This window comes from Hydractinia symbiolongicarpus, chromosome 11 (assembly GCF_029227915.1).
Source record: "Hydractinia symbiolongicarpus strain clone_291-10 chromosome 11, HSymV2.1, whole genome shotgun sequence".
Classification (NCBI taxonomy): Eukaryota; Metazoa; Cnidaria; class Hydrozoa; order Anthoathecata; family Hydractiniidae; genus Hydractinia; species Hydractinia symbiolongicarpus.
This window is the reverse complement of record NC_079885.1, coordinates 14,882,146-14,902,294: the sequence shown is the minus strand read 5'-3', so window position 1 is coordinate 14,902,294 and position 20,149 is coordinate 14,882,146. Positions and strand designations below refer to the sequence as shown.

The 20,149-nt window shown below is 41.1% G+C and overlaps 33 non-coding genes and 2 pseudogenes across 33 annotated transcripts; all 35 read right to left on the bottom strand.

Annotated features, from left to right (window-relative positions):
• Window positions 1-362: 362 nt before the first annotated feature.
• Window positions 363-481, bottom strand: LOC130618446 (5S ribosomal RNA; annotated as a pseudogene).
• Window positions 482-931: 450 nt separating this feature from the next.
• Window positions 932-1,050, bottom strand: LOC130618080 (5S ribosomal RNA). The gene has a single exon (XR_008979154.1). It is a non-coding gene; the product is annotated as a 5S ribosomal RNA (ribosomal RNA).
• Window positions 1,051-1,500: 450 nt separating this feature from the next.
• On the bottom strand, window positions 1,501-1,619 carry LOC130618656 (5S ribosomal RNA; annotated as a pseudogene).
• A 450-nt stretch (window positions 1,620-2,069) lies between these two features.
• Window positions 2,070-2,188, bottom strand: LOC130616911 (5S ribosomal RNA). Its single transcript, XR_008977990.1, has one exon. It is a non-coding gene; the product is annotated as a 5S ribosomal RNA (ribosomal RNA).
• Window positions 2,189-2,638: 450 nt separating this feature from the next.
• On the bottom strand, window positions 2,639-2,757 carry LOC130618276 (5S ribosomal RNA). The gene has a single exon (XR_008979350.1). It is a non-coding gene; the product is annotated as a 5S ribosomal RNA (ribosomal RNA).
• A 450-nt stretch (window positions 2,758-3,207) lies between these two features.
• LOC130617859 (5S ribosomal RNA) lies at window positions 3,208-3,326 on the bottom strand. The gene has a single exon (XR_008978935.1). It is a non-coding gene; the product is annotated as a 5S ribosomal RNA (ribosomal RNA).
• Window positions 3,327-3,775: 449 nt separating this feature from the next.
• Window positions 3,776-3,894, bottom strand: LOC130616467 (5S ribosomal RNA). Its single transcript, XR_008977548.1, has one exon. It is a non-coding gene; the product is annotated as a 5S ribosomal RNA (ribosomal RNA).
• A 450-nt stretch (window positions 3,895-4,344) lies between these two features.
• LOC130616141 (5S ribosomal RNA) lies at window positions 4,345-4,463 on the bottom strand. The gene has a single exon (XR_008977225.1). It is a non-coding gene; the product is annotated as a 5S ribosomal RNA (ribosomal RNA).
• A 450-nt stretch (window positions 4,464-4,913) lies between these two features.
• On the bottom strand, window positions 4,914-5,032 carry LOC130616228 (5S ribosomal RNA). Its single transcript, XR_008977312.1, has one exon. It is a non-coding gene; the product is annotated as a 5S ribosomal RNA (ribosomal RNA).
• Window positions 5,033-5,482: 450 nt separating this feature from the next.
• On the bottom strand, window positions 5,483-5,601 carry LOC130616140 (5S ribosomal RNA). The gene has a single exon (XR_008977224.1). It is a non-coding gene; the product is annotated as a 5S ribosomal RNA (ribosomal RNA).
• Window positions 5,602-6,051: 450 nt separating this feature from the next.
• On the bottom strand, window positions 6,052-6,170 carry LOC130616464 (5S ribosomal RNA). The gene has a single exon (XR_008977546.1). It is a non-coding gene; the product is annotated as a 5S ribosomal RNA (ribosomal RNA).
• A 450-nt stretch (window positions 6,171-6,620) lies between these two features.
• LOC130616750 (5S ribosomal RNA) lies at window positions 6,621-6,739 on the bottom strand. Its single transcript, XR_008977830.1, has one exon. It is a non-coding gene; the product is annotated as a 5S ribosomal RNA (ribosomal RNA).
• A 450-nt stretch (window positions 6,740-7,189) lies between these two features.
• LOC130616463 (5S ribosomal RNA) lies at window positions 7,190-7,308 on the bottom strand. The gene has a single exon (XR_008977545.1). It is a non-coding gene; the product is annotated as a 5S ribosomal RNA (ribosomal RNA).
• A 450-nt stretch (window positions 7,309-7,758) lies between these two features.
• Window positions 7,759-7,877, bottom strand: LOC130615525 (5S ribosomal RNA). Its single transcript, XR_008976613.1, has one exon. It is a non-coding gene; the product is annotated as a 5S ribosomal RNA (ribosomal RNA).
• Window positions 7,878-8,327: 450 nt separating this feature from the next.
• On the bottom strand, window positions 8,328-8,446 carry LOC130616139 (5S ribosomal RNA). The gene has a single exon (XR_008977223.1). It is a non-coding gene; the product is annotated as a 5S ribosomal RNA (ribosomal RNA).
• A 450-nt stretch (window positions 8,447-8,896) lies between these two features.
• On the bottom strand, window positions 8,897-9,015 carry LOC130615524 (5S ribosomal RNA). The gene has a single exon (XR_008976612.1). It is a non-coding gene; the product is annotated as a 5S ribosomal RNA (ribosomal RNA).
• Window positions 9,016-9,465: 450 nt separating this feature from the next.
• On the bottom strand, window positions 9,466-9,584 carry LOC130615522 (5S ribosomal RNA). Its single transcript, XR_008976611.1, has one exon. It is a non-coding gene; the product is annotated as a 5S ribosomal RNA (ribosomal RNA).
• A 450-nt stretch (window positions 9,585-10,034) lies between these two features.
• LOC130616138 (5S ribosomal RNA) lies at window positions 10,035-10,153 on the bottom strand. The gene has a single exon (XR_008977222.1). It is a non-coding gene; the product is annotated as a 5S ribosomal RNA (ribosomal RNA).
• A 450-nt stretch (window positions 10,154-10,603) lies between these two features.
• On the bottom strand, window positions 10,604-10,722 carry LOC130615521 (5S ribosomal RNA). The gene has a single exon (XR_008976610.1). It is a non-coding gene; the product is annotated as a 5S ribosomal RNA (ribosomal RNA).
• Window positions 10,723-11,172: 450 nt separating this feature from the next.
• Window positions 11,173-11,291, bottom strand: LOC130617489 (5S ribosomal RNA). Its single transcript, XR_008978567.1, has one exon. It is a non-coding gene; the product is annotated as a 5S ribosomal RNA (ribosomal RNA).
• Window positions 11,292-11,741: 450 nt separating this feature from the next.
• On the bottom strand, window positions 11,742-11,860 carry LOC130615520 (5S ribosomal RNA). Its single transcript, XR_008976609.1, has one exon. It is a non-coding gene; the product is annotated as a 5S ribosomal RNA (ribosomal RNA).
• A 450-nt stretch (window positions 11,861-12,310) lies between these two features.
• Window positions 12,311-12,429, bottom strand: LOC130616137 (5S ribosomal RNA). The gene has a single exon (XR_008977220.1). It is a non-coding gene; the product is annotated as a 5S ribosomal RNA (ribosomal RNA).
• Window positions 12,430-12,879: 450 nt separating this feature from the next.
• Window positions 12,880-12,998, bottom strand: LOC130615519 (5S ribosomal RNA). The gene has a single exon (XR_008976608.1). It is a non-coding gene; the product is annotated as a 5S ribosomal RNA (ribosomal RNA).
• A 450-nt stretch (window positions 12,999-13,448) lies between these two features.
• Window positions 13,449-13,567, bottom strand: LOC130617488 (5S ribosomal RNA). Its single transcript, XR_008978566.1, has one exon. It is a non-coding gene; the product is annotated as a 5S ribosomal RNA (ribosomal RNA).
• Window positions 13,568-14,017: 450 nt separating this feature from the next.
• LOC130617762 (5S ribosomal RNA) lies at window positions 14,018-14,136 on the bottom strand. Its single transcript, XR_008978839.1, has one exon. It is a non-coding gene; the product is annotated as a 5S ribosomal RNA (ribosomal RNA).
• Window positions 14,137-14,586: 450 nt separating this feature from the next.
• Window positions 14,587-14,705, bottom strand: LOC130616136 (5S ribosomal RNA). The gene has a single exon (XR_008977219.1). It is a non-coding gene; the product is annotated as a 5S ribosomal RNA (ribosomal RNA).
• Window positions 14,706-15,155: 450 nt separating this feature from the next.
• Window positions 15,156-15,274, bottom strand: LOC130616227 (5S ribosomal RNA). The gene has a single exon (XR_008977311.1). It is a non-coding gene; the product is annotated as a 5S ribosomal RNA (ribosomal RNA).
• A 450-nt stretch (window positions 15,275-15,724) lies between these two features.
• Window positions 15,725-15,843, bottom strand: LOC130616135 (5S ribosomal RNA). The gene has a single exon (XR_008977218.1). It is a non-coding gene; the product is annotated as a 5S ribosomal RNA (ribosomal RNA).
• A 450-nt stretch (window positions 15,844-16,293) lies between these two features.
• LOC130616462 (5S ribosomal RNA) lies at window positions 16,294-16,412 on the bottom strand. Its single transcript, XR_008977544.1, has one exon. It is a non-coding gene; the product is annotated as a 5S ribosomal RNA (ribosomal RNA).
• Window positions 16,413-16,862: 450 nt separating this feature from the next.
• LOC130616749 (5S ribosomal RNA) lies at window positions 16,863-16,981 on the bottom strand. The gene has a single exon (XR_008977829.1). It is a non-coding gene; the product is annotated as a 5S ribosomal RNA (ribosomal RNA).
• A 450-nt stretch (window positions 16,982-17,431) lies between these two features.
• Window positions 17,432-17,550, bottom strand: LOC130616461 (5S ribosomal RNA). Its single transcript, XR_008977543.1, has one exon. It is a non-coding gene; the product is annotated as a 5S ribosomal RNA (ribosomal RNA).
• Window positions 17,551-18,000: 450 nt separating this feature from the next.
• On the bottom strand, window positions 18,001-18,119 carry LOC130615518 (5S ribosomal RNA). Its single transcript, XR_008976607.1, has one exon. It is a non-coding gene; the product is annotated as a 5S ribosomal RNA (ribosomal RNA).
• A 450-nt stretch (window positions 18,120-18,569) lies between these two features.
• LOC130616132 (5S ribosomal RNA) lies at window positions 18,570-18,688 on the bottom strand. Its single transcript, XR_008977216.1, has one exon. It is a non-coding gene; the product is annotated as a 5S ribosomal RNA (ribosomal RNA).
• Window positions 18,689-19,138: 450 nt separating this feature from the next.
• LOC130615516 (5S ribosomal RNA) lies at window positions 19,139-19,257 on the bottom strand. The gene has a single exon (XR_008976604.1). It is a non-coding gene; the product is annotated as a 5S ribosomal RNA (ribosomal RNA).
• Window positions 19,258-19,707: 450 nt separating this feature from the next.
• Window positions 19,708-19,826, bottom strand: LOC130615515 (5S ribosomal RNA). The gene has a single exon (XR_008976603.1). It is a non-coding gene; the product is annotated as a 5S ribosomal RNA (ribosomal RNA).
• Window positions 19,827-20,149: the final 323 nt, after the last annotated feature.

Genomic DNA, 20,149 nt, shown 5'->3' with positions numbered 1-20,149 from the left:
CCGGAATAGGTCGTGTTTATGTGCATTTGAAAGCTCTTTTTAAGCGCTATCGATTCTTTACGACAACCATGCGCTTTAAGATTTCCGGTAAAAAGTTCCAACGAAGGAAATCTAGGGTACTTTCAGACTTAATTTTCATATGACAAAGTTAATTAGCAAAGTAACTACATCGCCACTTTCTTTGTCTGACGCTCGTAATCCATTTATTTGCGACGTGGCGCATTTATTGCAGCAAGATTGTAGCCGTTTTGAAGGGAAAGCAACTTCTAATCACGTCCCTTACTTGATTTACTCAGCGGCTATTGCGTAAAAAAGATACGTCACAGTTGTAATGATAAATAATGTAACGTGAAATAGTCAATAGCCTACGACACTGGGAGATCCCAGGCGGTCCCCCATCCAAGTACTATCCCGGCCCGACGATGCTTAACTTCCGTGATCGGACGAGAAAAGGTGTGTTCATCGTGGTATGGTCGTAGACAAACAAACGGGCAGATATCTACGATTTATTAGCACATTACATCGAAAATGGTTCAAACTTTAAAGGTCATATTTCTTGACTCGATCATTCGAAATAGGTCGTGTTTATGTGCATTTGAAAGCTCTTTTTAAGCGCTATCGATTCTTTACAACAATAATGCGCTTTAAGATTTCCGGTAAAAAGTTCCAACGAAGGCAATCTAGGGTACTTTCAGACTTAATTTTCATATGACAAAGTTAGTTAGCAAAGTAACTACATCGCCATTTTCTTTGTCTGACGCTCGTAATCCATTCATTTGCGACGTGGCGCATTTATTTCAGCACGATTGTAGCCATTTTGAAGGGAAAGCAACTTCTAATCACGTCCCTTACTTGATTTACTCAGCGGCTATTGCGTAAAAAAGATACGTCACAGTTGTAATGATAAATAATGTAACGTGAAATAGTCAATAGCCTACGACACCGGGAGATCCCAGGCGGTCCCCCATCCAAGTACTATCCCGGCCCGACGATGCTTAACTTCCGTGATCGGACGAGAAAAGGTGTGTTCATCGTGGTATGGTCGTAGACAAACAAACGGGCAGATATCTACGATTTATTAGCACATTACATCGAAAATGGTTCAAACTTTAAAGGTCATATTTCTTGACTGGATCATCCGGAATAGGTCGTGTTTATGTGCATTTGAAAGCTCTTTTTAAGCGCTATCGATTCTTTACGACAACCATGCGCTTTAAGATTTCCGGTAAAAAGTTCCAACGAAGGAAATCTAGGGTACTTTCAGACTTAATTTTCATATGACAAAGTTAATTAGCAAAGCAACTACATCGCCACTTTCTTTGTCTGACGCTCGTAATCCATTTATTTGCGACGTGGCGCATTTATTGCAGCAAGATTGTAGCCGTTTTGAAGGGAAAGCAACTTCTAATCACGTCCCTTACTTGATTTACTCAGCGGCTATTGCGTAAAAAAGATACGTCACAGTTGTAATGATAAATAATGTAACGTGAAATAGTCAATAGCCTACGACACTGGGAGATCCCAGGCGGTCCCCCATCCAAGTACTATCCCGGCCTGACGATGCTTAACTTCCGTGATCGGACGAGAAAAGGTGTGTTCATCGTGGTATGGTCGTAGACAAACAAACGGGCAGATATCTACGATTTATTAGCACATTACATCGAAAATGGTTCAAACTTTAAAGGTCATATTTCTTGACTCGATCATTCGAAATAGGTCGTGTTTATGTGCATTTGAAAGCTCTTTTTAAGCGCTATCGATTCTTTACAACAATAATGCGCTTTATGATTTCCGGTAAAAAGTTCCAACGAAGGCAATCTAGGGTACTTGCAGACTTAATTTTCATATGACAAAGTTAATTAGCAAAGTAACTACATCGCCATTTTCTTTGTCTGACGCTCTTAATCCATTCATTTGCGACGTGGCGCATTTATTGCAGCAAGAATGTAGCCCTTTTTAAGGGAAAGAAACTTCTAATCATGTCCCTTACTTGATTTACTCGGCGGCTATTGCGTAAAAAAGATACGTCACAGTCGTGATGATAAATAATGTAACGTGAAAACGTCAATAGCCTACGACACCGGGAGATCCCAGGCGGTGCCCCATCCAAGTTCTATCCCGGCCCGACGATGCTTAACTTCCGTGATCGGACGAGAACAGGTGTGTTCATCGTGGTATGGTCGTAGACAAACGTACGGGTAGATATCTACGATTTATTAGCACATTACATCGAAAATGGTTCGAACTTTAAAGATCATAATTATTGACTGGGTGATCGGAAATAGTTCGTGTTTATGTGCATTTTAAAGCTCCTTTTAAGCGCTATCGATTCTTTACGACAATAATGCGCTTTAAGATTTCCGGTAAAAAGTTCCAACGAAGGCAATCTAGGGTACTTTCAGACTTAATTTTCATATGACAAAGTTAGTTAACAAAGAAAGTACATCGCCATTTTCTTTGTCTGACGCTCGTAATCCATTCATTTGCGACGTGGCGCATTTATTTCAGCACGATTGTAGCCGTTTTGAAGGGAAAGAAACTTCTAATCATGTCCCTTACTTGATTTACTCGGCGGCTATTGCGTAAAAAAGATACGTCACAGTCGTGGTGATAAATAATGCAACGTGAAAACGTCAATAGCCTACGACACCGGGAGATCCCAGGCGGTGCCCCATCCAAGTTCTATCCCGGCCCGACGATGCTTAATTTCCGTGATCGGACGAGAACAGGTGTGTTCATTGTGGTATGGTCGTAGACAAACATACGGGTAGATATCTACGATTTATTAGCACATTACATCGAAAATGGTTCGAACTTTAAAGATCATAATTCTTGACTGGGTGATCGGAAATAGTTCGTGTTTATGTGCATTTGAAAGCTCCTTTTAAGCGCTATCGATTCTTTACGACAATAATGCGCTTTAAGATTTCCGGTAAAAAGTTCCAACGAAGGCAATCTAGGGTACTTTCAGACTTAATTTTCATATGACAAAGTTAGTTAACAAAGAAAGTACATCGCCATTTTCTTTGTCTGACTCTCGTAATCCATTCATTTGCGACGTGGCGCATTTATTTCAGCACGATTGTAGCCGTTTTGAAGGGAAAGAAACTTCTAATCATGTCCCTTACTTGATTTACTCGGCGGCTATTGCGTAAAAAAGATACGTCACAGTCGTGGTGATAAATAATGCAACGTGAAAACGTCAATAGCCTACGACACCGGGAGATCCCAGGCGGTGCCCCATCCAAGTTCTATCCCGGCCCGACGATGCTTAATTTCCGTGATCGGACGAGAACAGGTGTGTTCATCGTGGTATGGTCGTAGACAAACATACGGGTAGATATTTACGATTTATTAGCACATTACATCGAAAATGGTTCGAACTTTAAAGATCATAATTCTTGACTGGGTGATCGGAAATAGTTCGTGTTTATGTGCATTTGAAAGCTCCTTTTAAGCGCTATCGATTCTTTACGACAATAATGCGCTTTAAGATTTCCGGTAAAAAGTTCCAACGAAGGCAATCTAGGGTACTTTCAGACTTAATTTTCATATGACAAAGTTAGTTAGCAAAGTAAGTACATCGCCATTTTCTTTGTCTGACGCTCGTAATCCATTCATTTGCGACGTGGCGCATTTATTTCAGCACGATTGTAGCCGTTTTGAAGGAAAAGCAACTTCTAATCATGTCTCTTTCTTGATTTACTCAGCGGCTATTGCGTAAAAAAGATACGTCACAGTCGTAATGATAAATAATGTAACGTGAAAAGTCAATAGCCTACGACACCAGGAGTTCCCAGGCGGTCCCCCATCCAAGTACTATCCCGGCCCGACGATGCTTAACTTCCGCGATCGGACGAGAACAGGGGTGTTCATCGTGGTATGGTCGTAGACAAACAAACGGGCAGATATCTACGATTTATTAGCACATTACATCGAAAATGGTTCAAACTTTAAAGGTCATATTTCTTGACTGGATCATCCGAAATAGGTCGTGTTTATGTGCATTTGAAAGCTCTTTTTAAGCGCTATCGATTCTTTACGACAACCATGCGCTTTAAGATTTCCGGTAAAAAGTTCCAACGAAGGAAATCTAGGGTACTTTCAGACTTAATTTTCATATGACAAAGTTAGTTAACAAAGTAAGTACATCGCCATTTTCTTTGTCTGACGCTCGTAATCCATTCATTTGCGACGTGGCGCATTTATTTCAGCACGATTGTAGCCGTTTTGAAGGGAAAGAAACTTCTAATCATGTCCCTTACTTGATTTACTCGGCGGCTATTGCGTAAAAAAGATACGTCACAGTCGTGATGATAAATAATGTAACGTGAAAACGTCAATAGCCTACGACACCGGGAGATCCCAGGCGGTCCCCCATCCAAGTTCTATCCCGGCCCGACGATGCTTAACTTCCGTGATCGGACGAGAACAGGTGTGTTCATCGTGGTATGGTCGTAGACAAACATACGGGTAGATATCTACGATTTATTGGCACATTACATCGAAAATGGTTCAAACTTTAAAGATCATAATTCTTGACTGGGTGATCGGAAATAGTTCGTGTTTATGTGCATTTGAAAGCTCCTTTTAAGCGCTATCGATTCTTTACGACAATAATGCGCTTTAAGATTTCCGGTAAAAAGTTCCAACGAAGGCAATCTAGGGTACTTTCAGACTTAATTTTCATATGACAAAGTTAGTTAGCAATGTAAGTACATCGCCATTTTCTTTGTCTGACGCTCGTAATCCATTTATTTGCGACGTGGCGCATTTATTGCAGCAAGATTGTAGCCGTTTTGAAGGGAAAGCAACTTCTAATCACGTCCCTTACTTGATTTACTCAGCGGCTATTGCGTAAAAAAGATACGTCACAGTTGTAATGATAAATAATGTAACGTGAAAAAGTCAATAGCCTACGACACCAGGAGTTCCCAGGCGGTCCCCCATCCAAGTACTATCCCAGCCCGACGATGCTTAACTTCCGCGATCGGACGAGAACAGGTGTGTTCATCGTGGTATGGTCGTAGACAAACAAACGGGCAGATATCTACGATTTATTAGCACATTACATCGAAAATGGTTCAAACTTTAAAGGTCATATTTCTTGACTGGATCATCCGAAATAGGTCGTGTTTATGTGCATTTGAAAGCTCTTTTTAAGCGCTATCGATTCTTTACGACAACCATGCGCTTTAAGATTTCCGGTAAAAAGTTCCAACGAAGGAAATCTAGGGTACTTTCAGACTTAATTTTCATATGACAAAGTTAGTTAACAAAGTAAGTACATCGCCATTTTCTTTGTCTGACGCTCGTAATCCATTCATTTGCGACGTGGCGCATTTATTTCAGCACGATTGTAGCCGTTTTGAAGGGAAAGAAACTTCTAATCATGTCCCTTACTTGATTTACTCGGCGGCTATTGCGTAAAAAAGATACGTCACAGTCGTGATGATAAATAATGTAACGTGAAAACGTCAATAGCCTACGACACCGGGAGATCCCAGGCGGTCCCCCATCCAAGTTCTATCCCGGCCCGACGATGCTTAACTTCCGTGATCGGACGAGAACAGGTGTGTTCATCGTGGTATGGTCGTAGACAAACATACGGGTAGATATCTACGATTTATTGGCACATTACATCGAAAATGGTTCAAACTTTAGAGATCATAATTCTTGACTGGGTGATCGGAAATAATTCGTGTTTATGTGCATTTGAAAGCTCCTTTTAAGCGCTATCGATTCTTTACGACAATAATGCGCTTTAAGATTTCCGGTAAAAAGTTCCAACGAAGGCAATCTAGGGTACTTTCAGACTTAATTTTCATATGACAAAGTTAGTTAGCAATGTAAGTACATCGCCATTTTCTTTGTCTGACGCTCGTAATCCATTTATTTGCGACGTGGCGCATTTATTGCAGCAAGATTGTAGCCGTTTTGAAGGGAAAGCAACTTCTAATCACGTCCCTTACTTGATTTACTCAGCGGCTATTGCGTAAAAAAGATACGTCACAGTTGTAATGATAAATAATGTAACGTGAAAAAGTCAATAGCCTACGACACCAGGAGTTCCCAGGCGGTCCCCCATCCAAGTACTATCCCGGCCCGACGATGCTTAACTTCCGCGATCGGACGAGAACAGGGGTGTTCATCGTGGTATGGTCGTAGACAAACAAACGGGCAGATATCTACGATTTATTAGCACATTACATCGAAAATGGTTCAAACTTTAAAGGTCATATTTCTTGACTGGATCATCCGAAATAGGTCGTGTTTATGTGCATTTGAAAGCTCTTTTTAAGCGCTATCGATTCTTTACGACAACCATGCGCTTTAAGATTTCCGGTAAAAAGTTCCAACGAAGGAAATCTAGGGTACTTTCAGACTTAATTTTCATATGACAAAGTTAGTTAACAAAGTAAGTACATCGCCATTTTCTTTGTCTGACGCTCGTAATCCATTCATTTGCGACGTGGCGCATTTATTTCAGCACGATTGTAGCCGTTTTGAAGGGAAAGAAACTTCTAATCATGTCCCTTACTTGATTTACTCGGCGGCTATTGCGTAAAAAAGATACGTCACAGTCGTGATGATAAATAATGTAACGTGAAAACGTCAATAGCCTACGACACCGGGAGATCCCAGGCGGTTCCCCATCCAAGTTCTATCCCGGCCCGACGATGCTTAACTTCCGTGATCGGACGAGAACAGGTGTGTTCATCGTGGTATGGTCGTAGACAAACATACGGGTAGATATCTACGATTTATTGGCACATTACATCGAAAATGGTTCAAACTTTAAAGATCATAATTCTTGACTGGGTGATCGGAAATAGTTCGTGTTTATGTGCATTTGAAAGCTCCTTTTAAGCGCTATCGATTCTTTACGACAATAATGCGCTTTAAGATTTCCGGTAAAAAGTTCCAACGAAGGCAATCTAGGGTACTTTCAGACTTAATTTTCATATGACAAAGTTAGTTAGCAATGTAAGTACATCGCCATTTTCTTTGTCTGACGCTCGTAATCCATTTATTTGCGACGTGGCGCATTTATTGCAGCAAGATTGTAGCCGTTTTGAAGGGAAAGCAACTTCCAATCACGTCCCTTACTTGATTTACTCAGCGGCTATTGCGTAAAAAAGATACGTCACAGTTGTAATGATAAATAATGTAACGTGAAAAAGTCAATAGCCTACGACACCAGGAGTTCCCAGGCGGTCCCCCATCCAAGTACTATCCCGGCCCGACGATGCTTAACTTCCGCGATCGGACGAGAACAGGGGTGTTCATCGTGGTATGGTCGTAGACAAACAAACGGGCAGATATCTACGATTTATTAGCACATTACATCGAAAATGGTTCAAACTTTAAAGGTCATATTTCTTGACTGGATCATCCGAAATAGGTCGTGTTTATGTGCATTTGAAAGCTCTTTTTAAGCGCTATCGATTCTTTACGACAATAATGCGCTTTAAGATTTCCGGTAAAAAGTTCCAACGAAGGCAATCTAGGGTACTTTCAGACTTAATTTTCATATGACAAAGTTAGTTAGCAATGTAAGTACATCGCCATTTTCTTTGTCTGACGCTCGTAATCCATTTATTTGCGACGTGGCGCATTTATTGCAGCAAGATTGTAGCCGTTTTGAAGGGAAAGCAACTTCTAATCACGTCCCTTACTTGATTTACTCAGCGGCTATTGCGTAAAAAAGATACGTCACAGTTGTAATGATAAATAATGTAACGTGAAAAAGTCAATAGCCTACGACACCAGGAGTTCCCAGGCGGTCCCCCATCCAAGTACTATCCCGGCCCGACGATGCTTAACTTCCGCGATCGGACGAGAACAGGTGTGTTCATCGTGGTATGGTCGTAGACAAACAAACGGGCAGATATCTACGATTTATTAGCACATTACATCGAAAATGGTTCAAACTTTAAAGGTCATATTTCTTGACTGGATCATCCGAAATAGGTCGTGTTTATGTGCATTTGAAAGCTCTTTTTAAGCGCTATCGATTCTTTACGACAACCATGCGCTTTAAGATTTCCGGTAAAAAGTTCCAACGAAGGAAATCTAGGGTACTTTCAGACTTAATTTTCATATGACAAAGTTAGTTAACAAAGTAAGTACATCGCCATTTTCTTTGTCTGACGCTCGTAATCCATTCATTTGCGACGTGGCGCATTTATTTCAGCACGATTGTAGCCGTTTTGAAGGGAAAGAAACTTCTAATCATGTCCCTTACTTGATTTACTCGGCGGCTATTGCGTAAAAAAGATACGTCACAGTCGTGATGATAAATAATGTAACGTGAAAACGTCAATAGCCTACGACACCGGGAGATCCCAGGCGGTCCCCCATCCAAGTTCTATCCCGGCCCGACGATGCTTAACTTCCGTGATCGGACGAGAACAGGTGTGTTCATCGTGGTATGGTCGTAGACAAACATACGGGTAGATATCTACGATTTATTGGCACATTACATCGAAAATGGTTCAAACTTTAAAGATCATAATTCTTGACTGGGTGATCGGAAATAATTCGTGTTTATGTGCATTTGAAAGCTCCTTTTAAGCGCTATCGATTCTTTACGACAATAATGCGCTTTAAGATTTCCGGTAAAAAGTTCCAACGAAGGCAATCTAGGGTACTTTCAGACTTAATTTTCATATGACAAAGTTAGTTAGCAATGTAAGTACATCGCCATTTTCTTTGTCTGACGCTCGTAATCCATTTATTTGCGACGTGGCGCATTTATTGCAGCAAGATTGTAGCCGTTTTGAAGGGAAAGCAACTTCTAATCACGTCCCTTACTTGATTTACTCAGCGGCTATTGCGTAAAAAAGATACGTCACAGTTGTAATGATAAATAATGTAACGTGAAAAAGTCAATAGCCTACGACACCAGGAGTTCCCAGGCGGTCCCCCATCCAAGTACTATCCCGGCCCGACGATGCTTAACTTCCGCGATCGGACGAGAACAGGTGTGTTCATCGTGGTATGGTCGTAGACAAACAAACGGGCAGATATCTACGATTTATTAGCACATTACATCGAAAATGGTTCAAACTTTAAAGGTCATATTTCTTGACTGGATCATCCGAAATAGGTCGTGTTTATGTGCATTTGAAAGCTCTTTTTAAGCGCTATCGATTCTTTACGACAACCATGCGCTTTAAGATTTCCGGTAAAAAGTTCCAACGAAGGAAATCTAGGGTACTTTCAGACTTAATTTTCATATGACAAAGTTAGTTAGCAATGTAAGTACATCGCCATTTTCTTTGTCTGACGCTCGTAATCCATTTATTTGCGACGTGGCGCATTTATTGCAGCAAGATTGTAGCCGTTTTGAAGGGAAAGCAACTTCTAATCACGTCCCTTACTTGATTTACTCAGCGGCTATTGCGTAAAAAAGATACGTCACAGTTGTAATGATAAATAATGTAACGTGAAAAAGTCAATAGCCTACGACACCAGGAGTTCCCAGGCGGTCCCCCATCCAAGTACTATCCCGGCCCGACGATGCTTAACTTCCGCGATCGGACGAGAACAGGTGTGTTCATCGTGGTATGGTCGTAGACAAACAAACGGGCAGATATCTACGATTTATTAGCACATTACATCGAAAATGGTTCAAACTTTAAAGGTCATATTTCTTGACTGGATCATCCGAAATAGGTCGTGTTTATGTGCATTTGAAAGCTCTTTTTAAGCGCTATCGATTCTTTACGACAACCATGCGCTTTAAGATTTCCGGTAAAAAGTTCCAACGAAGGAAATCTAGGGTACTTTCAGACTTAATTTTCATATGACAAAGTTAGTTAACAAAGTAAGTACATCGCCATTTTCTTTGTCTGACGCTCGTAATCCATTCATTTGCGACGTGGCGCATTTATTTCAGCACGATTGTAGCCGTTTTGAAGGGAAAGAAACTTCTAATCATGTCCCTTACTTGATTTACTCGGCGGCTATTGCGTAAAAAAGATACGTCACAGTCGTGATGATAAATAATGTAACGTGAAAACGTCAATAGCCTACGACACCGGGAGATCCCAGGCGGTCCCCCATCCAAGTTCTATCCCGGCCCGACGATGCTTAACTTCCGTGATCGGACGAGAACAGGTGTGTTCATCGTGGTATGGTCGTAGACAAACATACGGGTAGATATCTACGATTTATTGGCACATTACATCGAAAATGGTTCAAACTTTAAAGATCATAATTCTTGACTGGGTGATCGGAAATAATTCGTGTTTATGTGCATTTGAAAGCTCCTTTTAAGCGCTATCGATTCTTTACGACAATAATGCGCTTTAAGATTTCCGGTAAAAAGTTCCAACGAAGGCAATCTAGGGTACTTTCAGACTTAATTTTCATATGACAAAGTTAGTTAGCAATGTAAGTACATCGCCATTTTCTTTGTCTGACGCTCGTAATCCATTTATTTGCGACGTGGCGCATTTATTGCAGCAAGATTGTAGCCGTTTTGAAGGGAAAGCAACTTCTAATCACGTCCCTTACTTGATTTACTCAGCGGCTATTGCGTAAAAAAGATACGTCACAGTTGTAATGATAAATAATGTAACGTGAAAAAGTCAATAGCCTACGACACCAGGAGTTCCCAGGCGGTCCCCCATCCAAGTACTATCCCGGCCCGACGATGCTTAACTTCCGCGATCGGACGAGAACAGGTGTGTTCATCGTGGTATGGTCGTAGACAAACAAACGGGCAGATATCTACGATTTATTAGCACATTACATCGAAAATGGTTCAAACTTTAAAGGTCATATTTCTTGACTGGATCATCCGAAATAGGTCGTGTTTATGTGCATTTGAAAGCTCTTTTTAAGCGCTATCGATTCTTTACGACAACCATGCGCTTTAAGATTTCCGGTAAAAAGTTCCAACGAAGGAAATCTAGGGTACTTTCAGACTTAATTTTCATATGACAAAGTTAATTAGCAAAGTAACTACATCGCCATTTTCTTTGTCTGACGCTCTTAATCCATTCATTTGCGACGTGGCGCATTTATTGCAGCAAGATTGTGGCCCTTTTTAAGGCAAAGAAACTTCTAATCATGTCCCTTACCTGATTTACTCGGCGGCTATTGCGTAAAAAAGATACGTCACAGTCGTGATGATAAATAATGTAACGTGAAAACGTCAATAGCCTACGACACCGGGAGATCCCAGGCAGTCCCCCATCCAAGTACTATCCCGGCCCGACGATGCTTAACTTCCGTGATCGGACGAGAACAGGTGTGTTCATCGTGGTATGGTCGTAGACAAACATACGGGTAGATATCTACGATTTATTAGCACATTACATCGAAAATGGTTCGAACTTTAAAGATCATAATTCTTGACTGGGTGATCGGAAATAGTTCGTGTTTATGTGCATTTTAAAGCTCCTTTTAAGCGCTATCGATTCTTTACGACAATAATGCGCTTTAAGATTTCCGGTAAAAAGTTCCAACGAAGGCAATCTAGGGTACTTTCAGCCTTAATTTTCATATGACAAAGTTAGTTAACAAAGTAAGTACATCGCCATTTTCTTTGTCTGACGCTCGTAATCCATTCATTTGCGACGTGGCGCATTTATTTCAGCACGATTGTAGCCGTTTTGAAGGGAAAGAAACTTCTAATCATGTCCCTTACTTGATTTACTCAGCGGCTATTGCGTAAAAAAGATACGTCACAGTCGTAATGATAAATAATGTAACGTGAAAAAGTCAATAGCCTACGACACCAGGAGTTCCCAGGCGGTCCCCCATCCAAGTACTATCCCGGCCCGACGATGCTTAACTTCCGCGATCGGACGAGAACAGGTGTGTTCATCGTGGTATGGTCGTAGACAAACAAACGGGCAGATATCTACGATTTATTAGCACATTACATCGAAAATGGTTCAAACTTTAAAGGTCATATTTCTTGACTGGATCATCCGAAATAGGTCGTGTTTATGTGCATTTGAAAGCTCTTTTTAAGCGCTATCGATTCTTTACGACAACCATGCGCTTTAAGATTTCCGGTAAAAAGTTCCAACGAAGGAAATCTAGGGTACTTTCAGACTTAATTTTCATATGACAAAGTTAGTTAACAAAGTAAGTACATCGCCATTTTCTTTGTCTGACGCTCGTAATCCATTCATTTGCGACGTGGCGCATTTATTTCAGCACGATTGTAGCCGTTTTGAAGGGAAAGAAACTTCTAATCATGTCCCTTACTTGATTTACTCGGCGGCTATTGCGTAAAAAAGATACGTCACAGTCGTGATGATAAATAATGTAACGTGAAAACGTCAATAGCCTACGACACCGGGAGATCCCAGGCGGTCCCCCATCCAAGTTCTATCCCGGCCCGACGATGCTTAACTTCCGTGATCGGACGAGAACAGGTGTGTTCATCGTGGTATGGTCGTAGACAAACATACGGGTAGATATCTACGATTTATTGGCACATTACATCGAAAATGGTTCAAACTTTAAAGATCATAATTCTTGACTGGGTGATCGGAAATAATTCGTGTTTATGTGCATTTGAAAGCTCCTTTTAAGCGCTATCGATTCTTTACGACAATAATGCGCTTTAAGATTTCCGGTAAAAAGTTCCAACGAAGGCAATCTAGGGTACTTTCAGACTTAATTTTCATATGACAAAGTTAGTTAGCAATGTAAGTACATCGCCATTTTCTTTGTCTGACGCTCGTAATCCATTTATTTGCGACGTGGCGCATTTATTGCAGCAAGATTGTAGCCGTTTTGAAGGGAAAGCAACTTCTAATCACGTCCCTTACTTGATTTACTCAGCGGCTATTGCGTAAAAAAGATACGTCACAGTTGTAATGATAAATAATGTAACGTGAAAAAGTCAATAGCCTACGACACCAGGAGTTCCCAGGCGGTCCCCCATCCAAGTACTATCCCGGCCCGACGATGCTTAACTTCCGCGATCGGACGAGAACAGGTGTGTTCATCGTGGTATGGTCGTAGACAAACAAACGGGCAGATATCTACGATTTATTAGCACATTACATCGAAAATGGTTCAAACTTTAAAGGTCATATTTCTTGACTGGATCATCCGAAATAGGTCGTGTTTATGTGCATTTGAAAGCTCTTTTTAAGCGCTATCGATTCTTTACGACAACCATGCGCTTTAAGATTTCCGGTAAAAAGTTCCAACGAAGGAAATCTAGGGTACTTTCAGACTTAATTTTCATATGACAAAGTTAATTAGCAAAGTAACTACATCGCCATTTTCTTTGTCTGACGCTCTTAATCCATTCATTTGCGACGTGGCGCATTTATTGCAGCAAGATTGTGGCCCTTTTTAAGGCAAAGAAACTTCTAATCATGTCCCTTACCTGATTTACTCGGCGGCTATTGCGTAAAAAAGATACGTCACAGTCGTGATGATAAATAATGTAACGTGAAAACGTCAATAGCCTACGACACCGGGAGATCCCAGGCAGTCCCCCATCCAAGTACTATCCCGGCCCGACGATGCTTAACTTCCGTGATCGGACGAGAACAGGTGTGTTCATCGTGGTATGGTCGTAGACAAACATACGGGTAGATATCTACGATTTATTAGCACATTACATCGAAAATGGTTCGAACTTTAAAGATCATAATTCTTGACTGGGTGATCGGAAATAGTTCGTGTTTATGTGCATTTTAAAGCTCCTTTTAAGCGCTATCGATTCTTTACGACAATAATGCGCTTTAAGATTTCCGGTAAAAAGTTCCAACGAAGGCAATCTAGGGTACTTTCAGCCTTAATTTTCATATGACAAAGTTAGTTAACAAAGTAAGTACATCGCCATTTTCTTTGTCTGACGCTCGTAATCCATTCATTTGCGACGTGGCGCATTTATTTCAGCACGATTGTAGCCGTTTTGAAGGGAAAGAAACTTCTAATCATGTCCCTTACTTGATTTACTCAGCGGCTATTGCGTAAAAAAGATACGTCACAGTCGTAATGATAAATAATGTAACGTGAAAAAGTAAATAGCCTACGACACCGGGAGTTCCCAGGCGGTGCCCCATCCAAGTACTATCCCGGCCCGACGATGCTTAACTTACGCGATCGGACGAGAACAGGTGTGTTCATCGTGGTATGGTCGTAGACAAACAAACGGGCAGATATCTACGATTTATTAGCACATTACATCGAAAATGGTTTAAACTTTAAAGGTCATAATTCTTGACTGGATTATCCGAAATAGGTCGTGTTTATGTGCATTTGAAAGCTCTTTTCAAGCGCTATCCATTATTCACGACAACCATGCGCTTTAAGATTTCGGGTAAAAAGTTCCAACGAAGGCAATCTAGGGTACTTTCAGACTTAATTTTCATATGACAAAGTTAATTAGCAAAGTAAGTACATCGCCATTTTCTTTGTCTGACGCTCGTAATCCATTCATTTGCGACGTGGCGCATTTATTTCAGCACGATTGTAGCCGTTTTGAAGGGAAAGAAACTTCTAATCATGTCCCTTACTTGATTTACTCGGCGGCTATTGCGTAAAAAAGATACGTCACAGTCGTGATGATAAATAATGTAACGTGAAAACGTCAATAGCCTACGACACCGGGAGATCCCAGGCGGTCCCCCATCCAAGTTCTATCCCGGCCCGACGATGCTTAACTTCCGTGATCGGACGAGAACAGGTGTGTTCATCGTGGTATGGTCGTAGACAAACATACGGGTAGATATCTACGATTTATTGGCACATTACATCGAAAATGGTTCAAACTTTAAAGATCATAATTCTTGACTGGGTGATCGGAAATAGTTCGTGTTTATGTGCATTTGAAAGCTCCTTTTAAGCGCTATCGATTCTTTACGACAATAATGCGCTTTAAGATTTCCGGTAAAAAGTTCCAACGAAGGCAATCTAGGGTACTTTCAGACTTAATTTTCATATGACAAAGTTAGTTAGCAATGTAAGTACATCGCCATTTTCTTTGTCTGACGCTCGTAATCCATTTATTTGCGACGTGGCGCATTTATTGCAGCAAGATTGTAGCCGTTTTGAAGGGAAAGCAACTTCTAATCACGTCCCTTACTTGATTTACTCAGCGGCTATTGCGTAAAAAAGATACGTCACAGTTGTAATGATAAATAATGTAACGTGAAAAAGTCAATAGCCTACGACACCAGGAGTTCCCAGGCGGTCCCCCATCCAAGTACTATCCCAGCCCGACGATGCTTAACTTCCGCGATCGGACGAGAACAGGTGTGTTCATCGTGGTATGGTCGTAGACAAACAAACGGGCAGATATCTACGATTTATTAGCACATTACATCGAAAATGGTTCAAACTTTAAAGGTCATATTTCTTGACTGGATCATCCGAAATAGGTCGTGTTTATGTGCATTTGAAAGCTCTTTTTAAGCGCTATCGATTCTTTACGACAACCATGCGCTTTAAGATTTCCGGTAAAAAGTTCCAACGAAGGAAATCTAGGGTACTTTCAGACTTAATTTTCATATGACAAAGTTAGTTAACAAAGTAAGTACATCGCCATTTTCTTTGTCTGACGCTCGTAATCCATTCATTTGCGACGTGGCGCATTTATTTCAGCACGATTGTAGCCGTTTTGAAGGGAAAGAAACTTCTAATCATGTCCCTTACTTGATTTACTCGGCGGCTATTGCGTAAAAAAGATACGTCACAGTCGTGATGATAAATAATGTAACGTGAAAACGTCAATAGCCTACGACACCGGGAGATCCCAGGCGGTCCCCCATCCAAGTTCTATCCCGGCCCGACGATGCTTAACTTCCGTGATCGGACGAGAACAGGTGTGTTCATCGTGGTATGGTCGTAGACAAACATACGGGTAGATATCTACGATTTATTGGCACATTACATCGAAAATGGTTCAAACTTTAGAGATCATAATTCTTGACTGGGTGATCGGAAATAATTCGTGTTTATGTGCATTTGAAAGCTCCTTTTAAGCGCTATCGATTCTTTACGACAATAATGCGCTTTAAGATTTCCGGTAAAAAGTTCCAACGAAGGCAATCTAGGGTACTTTCAGACTTAATTTTCATATGACAAAGTTAGTTAGCAATGTAAGTACATCGCCATTTTCTTTGTCTGACGCTCGTAATCCATTTATTTGCGACGTGGCGCATTTATTGCAGCAAGATTGTAGCCGTTTTGAAGGGAAAGCAACTTCTAATCACGTCCCTTACTTGATTTACTCAGCGGCTATTGCGTAAAAAAGATACGTCACAGTTGTAATGATAAATAATGTAACGTGAAAAAGTCAATAGCCTACGACACCAGGAGTTCCCAGGCGGTCCCCCATCCAAGTACTATCCCGGCCCGACGATGCTTAACTTCCGCGATCGGACGAGAACAGGGGTGTTCATCGTGGTATGGTCGTAGACAAACAAACGGGCAGATATCTACGATTTATTAGCACATTACATCGAAAATGGTTCAAACTTTAAAGGTCATATTTCTTGACTGGATCATCCGAAATAGGTCGTGTTTATGTGCATTTGAAAGCTCTTTTTAAGCGCTATCGATTCTTTACGACAACCATGCGCTTTAAGATTTCCGGTAAAAAGTTCCAACGAAGGAAATCTAGGGTACTTTCAGACTTAATTTTCATATGACAAAGTTAGTTAACAAAGTAAGTACATCGCCATTTTCTTTGTCTGACGCTCGTAATCCATTCATTTGCGACGTGGCGCATTTATTTCAGCACGATTGTAGCCGTTTTGAAGGGAAAGAAACTTCTAATCATGTCCCTTACTTGATTTACTCGGCGGCTATTGCGTAAAAAAGATACGTCACAGTCGTGATGATAAATAATGTAACGTGAAAACGTCAATAGCCTACGACACCGGGAGATCCCAGGCGGTTCCCCATCCAAGTTCTATCCCGGCCCGACGATGCTTAACTTCCGTGATCGGACGAGAACAGGTGTGTTCATCGTGGTATGGTCGTAGACAAACATACGGGTAGATATCTACGATTTATTGGCACATTACATCGAAAATGGTTCAAACTTTAAAGATCATAATTCTTGACTGGGTGATCGGAAATAGTTCGTGTTTATGTGCATTTGAAAGCTCCTTTTAAGCGCTATCGATTCTTTACGACAATAATGCGCTTTAAGATTTCCGGTAAAAAGTTCCAACGAAGGCAATCTAGGGTACTTTCAGACTTAATTTTCATATGACAAAGTTAGTTAGCAATGTAAGTACATCGCCATTTTCTTTGTCTGACGCTCGTAATCCATTTATTTGCGACGTGGCGCATTTATTGCAGCAAGATTGTAGCCGTTTTGAAGGGAAAGCAACTTCCAATCACGTCCCTTACTTGATTTACTCAGCGGCTATTGCGTAAAAAAGATACGTCACAGTTGTAATGATAAATAATGTAACGTGAAAAAGTCAATAGCCTACGACACCAGGAGTTCCCAGGCGGTCCCCCATCCAAGTACTATCCCGGCCCGACGATGCTTAACTTCCGCGATCGGACGAGAACAGGGGTGTTCATCGTGGTATGGTCGTAGACAAACAAACGGGCAGATATCTACGATTTATTAGCACATTACATCGAAAATGGTTCAAACTTTAAAGGTCATATTTCTTGACTGGATCATCCGAAATAGGTCGTGTTTATGTGCATTTGAAAGCTCTTTTTAAGCGCTATCGATTCTTTACGACAATAATGCGCTTTAAGATTTCCGGTAAAAAGTTCCAACGAAGGCAATCTAGGGTACTTTCAGACTTAATTTTCATATGACAAAGTTAGTTAGCAATGTAAGTACATCGCCATTTTCTTTGTCTGACGCTCGTAATCCATTTATTTGCGACGTGGCGCATTTATTGCAGCAAGATTGTAGCCGTTTTGAAGGGAAAGCAACTTCTAATCACGTCCCTTACTTGATTTACTCAGCGGCTATTGCGTAAAAAAGATACGTCACAGTTGTAATGATAAATAATGTAACGTGAAAAAGTCAATAGCCTACGACACCAGGAGTTCCCAGGCGGTCCCCCATCCAAGTACTATCCCGGCCCGACGATGCTTAACTTCCGCGATCGGACGAGAACAGGTGTGTTCATCGTGGTATGGTCGTAGACAAACAAACGGGCAGATATCTACGATTTATTAGCACATTACATCGAAAATGGTTCAAACTTTAAAGGTCATATTTCTTGACTGGATCATCCGAAATAGGTCGTGTTTATGTGCATTTGAAAGCTCTTTTTAAGCGCTATCGATTCTTTACGACAACCATGCGCTTTAAGATTTCCGGTAAAAAGTTCCAACGAAGGAAATCTAGGGTACTTTCAGACTTAATTTTCATATGACAAAGTTAGTTAACAAAGTAAGTACATCGCCATTTTCTTTGTCTGACGCTCGTAATCCATTCATTTGCGACGTGGCGCATTTATTTCAGCACGATTGTAGCCGTTTTGAAGGGAAAGAAACTTCTAATCATGTCCCTTACTTGATTTACTCGGCGGCTATTGCGTAAAAAAGATACGTCACAGTCGTGATGATAAATAATGTAACGTGAAAACGTCAATAGCCTACGACACCGGGAGATCCCAGGCGGTCCCCCATCCAAGTTCTATCCCGGCCCGACGATGCTTAACTTCCGTGATCGGACGAGAACAGGTGTGTTCATCGTGGTATGGTCGTAGACAAACATACGGGTAGATATCTACGATTTATTGGCACATTACATCGAAAATGGTTCAAACTTTAAAGATCATAATTCTTGACTGGGTGATCGGAAATAATTCGTGTTTATGTGCATTTGAAAGCTCCTTTTAAGCGCTATCGATTCTTTACGACAATAATGCGCTTTAAGATTTCCGGTAAAAAGTTCCAACGAAGGCAATCTAGGGTACTTTCAGACTTAATTTTCATATGACAAAGTTAGTTAGCAATGTAAGTACATCGCCATTTTCTTTGTCTGACGCTCGTAATCCATTTATTTGCGACGTGGCGCATTTATTGCAGCAAGATTGTAGCCGTTTTGAAGGGAAAGCAACTTCTAATCACGTCCCTTACTTGATTTACTCAGCGGCTATTGCGTAAAAAAGATACGTCACAGTTGTAATGATAAATAATGTAACGTGAAAAAGTCAATAGCCTACGACACCAGGAGTTCCCAGGCGGTCCCCCATCCAAGTACTATCCCGGCCCGACGATGCTTAACTTCCGCGATCGGACGAGAACAGGTGTGTTCATCGTGGTATGGTCGTAGACAAACAAACGGGCAGATATCTACGATTTATTAGCACATTACATCGAAAATGGTTCAAACTTTAAAGGTCATATTTCTTGACTGGATCATCCGAAATAGGTCGTGTTTATGTGCATTTGAAAGCTCTTTTTAAGCGCTATCGATTCTTTACGACAACCATGCGCTTTAAGATTTCCGGTAAAAAGTTCCAACGAAGGAAATCTAGGGTACTTTCAGACTTAATTTTCATATGACAAAGTTAGTTAGCAATGTAAGTACATCGCCATTTTCTTTGTCTGACGCTCGTAATCCATTTATTTGCGACGTGGCGCATTTATTGCAGCAAGATTGTAGCCGTTTTGAAGGGAAAGCAACTTCTAATCACGTCCCTTACTTGATTTACTCAGCGGCTATTGCGTAAAAAAGATACGTCACAGTTGTAATGATAAATAATGTAACGTGAAAAAGTCAATAGCCTACGACACCAGGAGTTCCCAGGCGGTCCCCCATCCAAGTACTATCCCGGCCCGACGATGCTTAACTTCCGCGATCGGACGAGAACAGGTGTGTTCATCGTGGTATGGTCGTAGACAAACAAACGGGCAGATATCTACGATTTATTAGCACATTACATCGAAAATGGTTCAAACTTTAAAGGTCATATTTCTTGACTGGATCATCCGAAATAGGTCGTGTTTATGTGCATTTGAAAGCTCTTTTTAAGCGCTATCGATTCTTTACGACAACCATGCGCTTTAAGATTTCCGGTAAAAAGTTCCAACGAAGGAAATCTAGGGTACTTTCAGACTTAATTTTCATATGACAAAGTTAGTTAACAAAGTAAGTACATCGCCATTTTCTTTGTCTGACGCTCGTAATCCATTCATTTGCGACGTGGCGCATTTATTTCAGCAC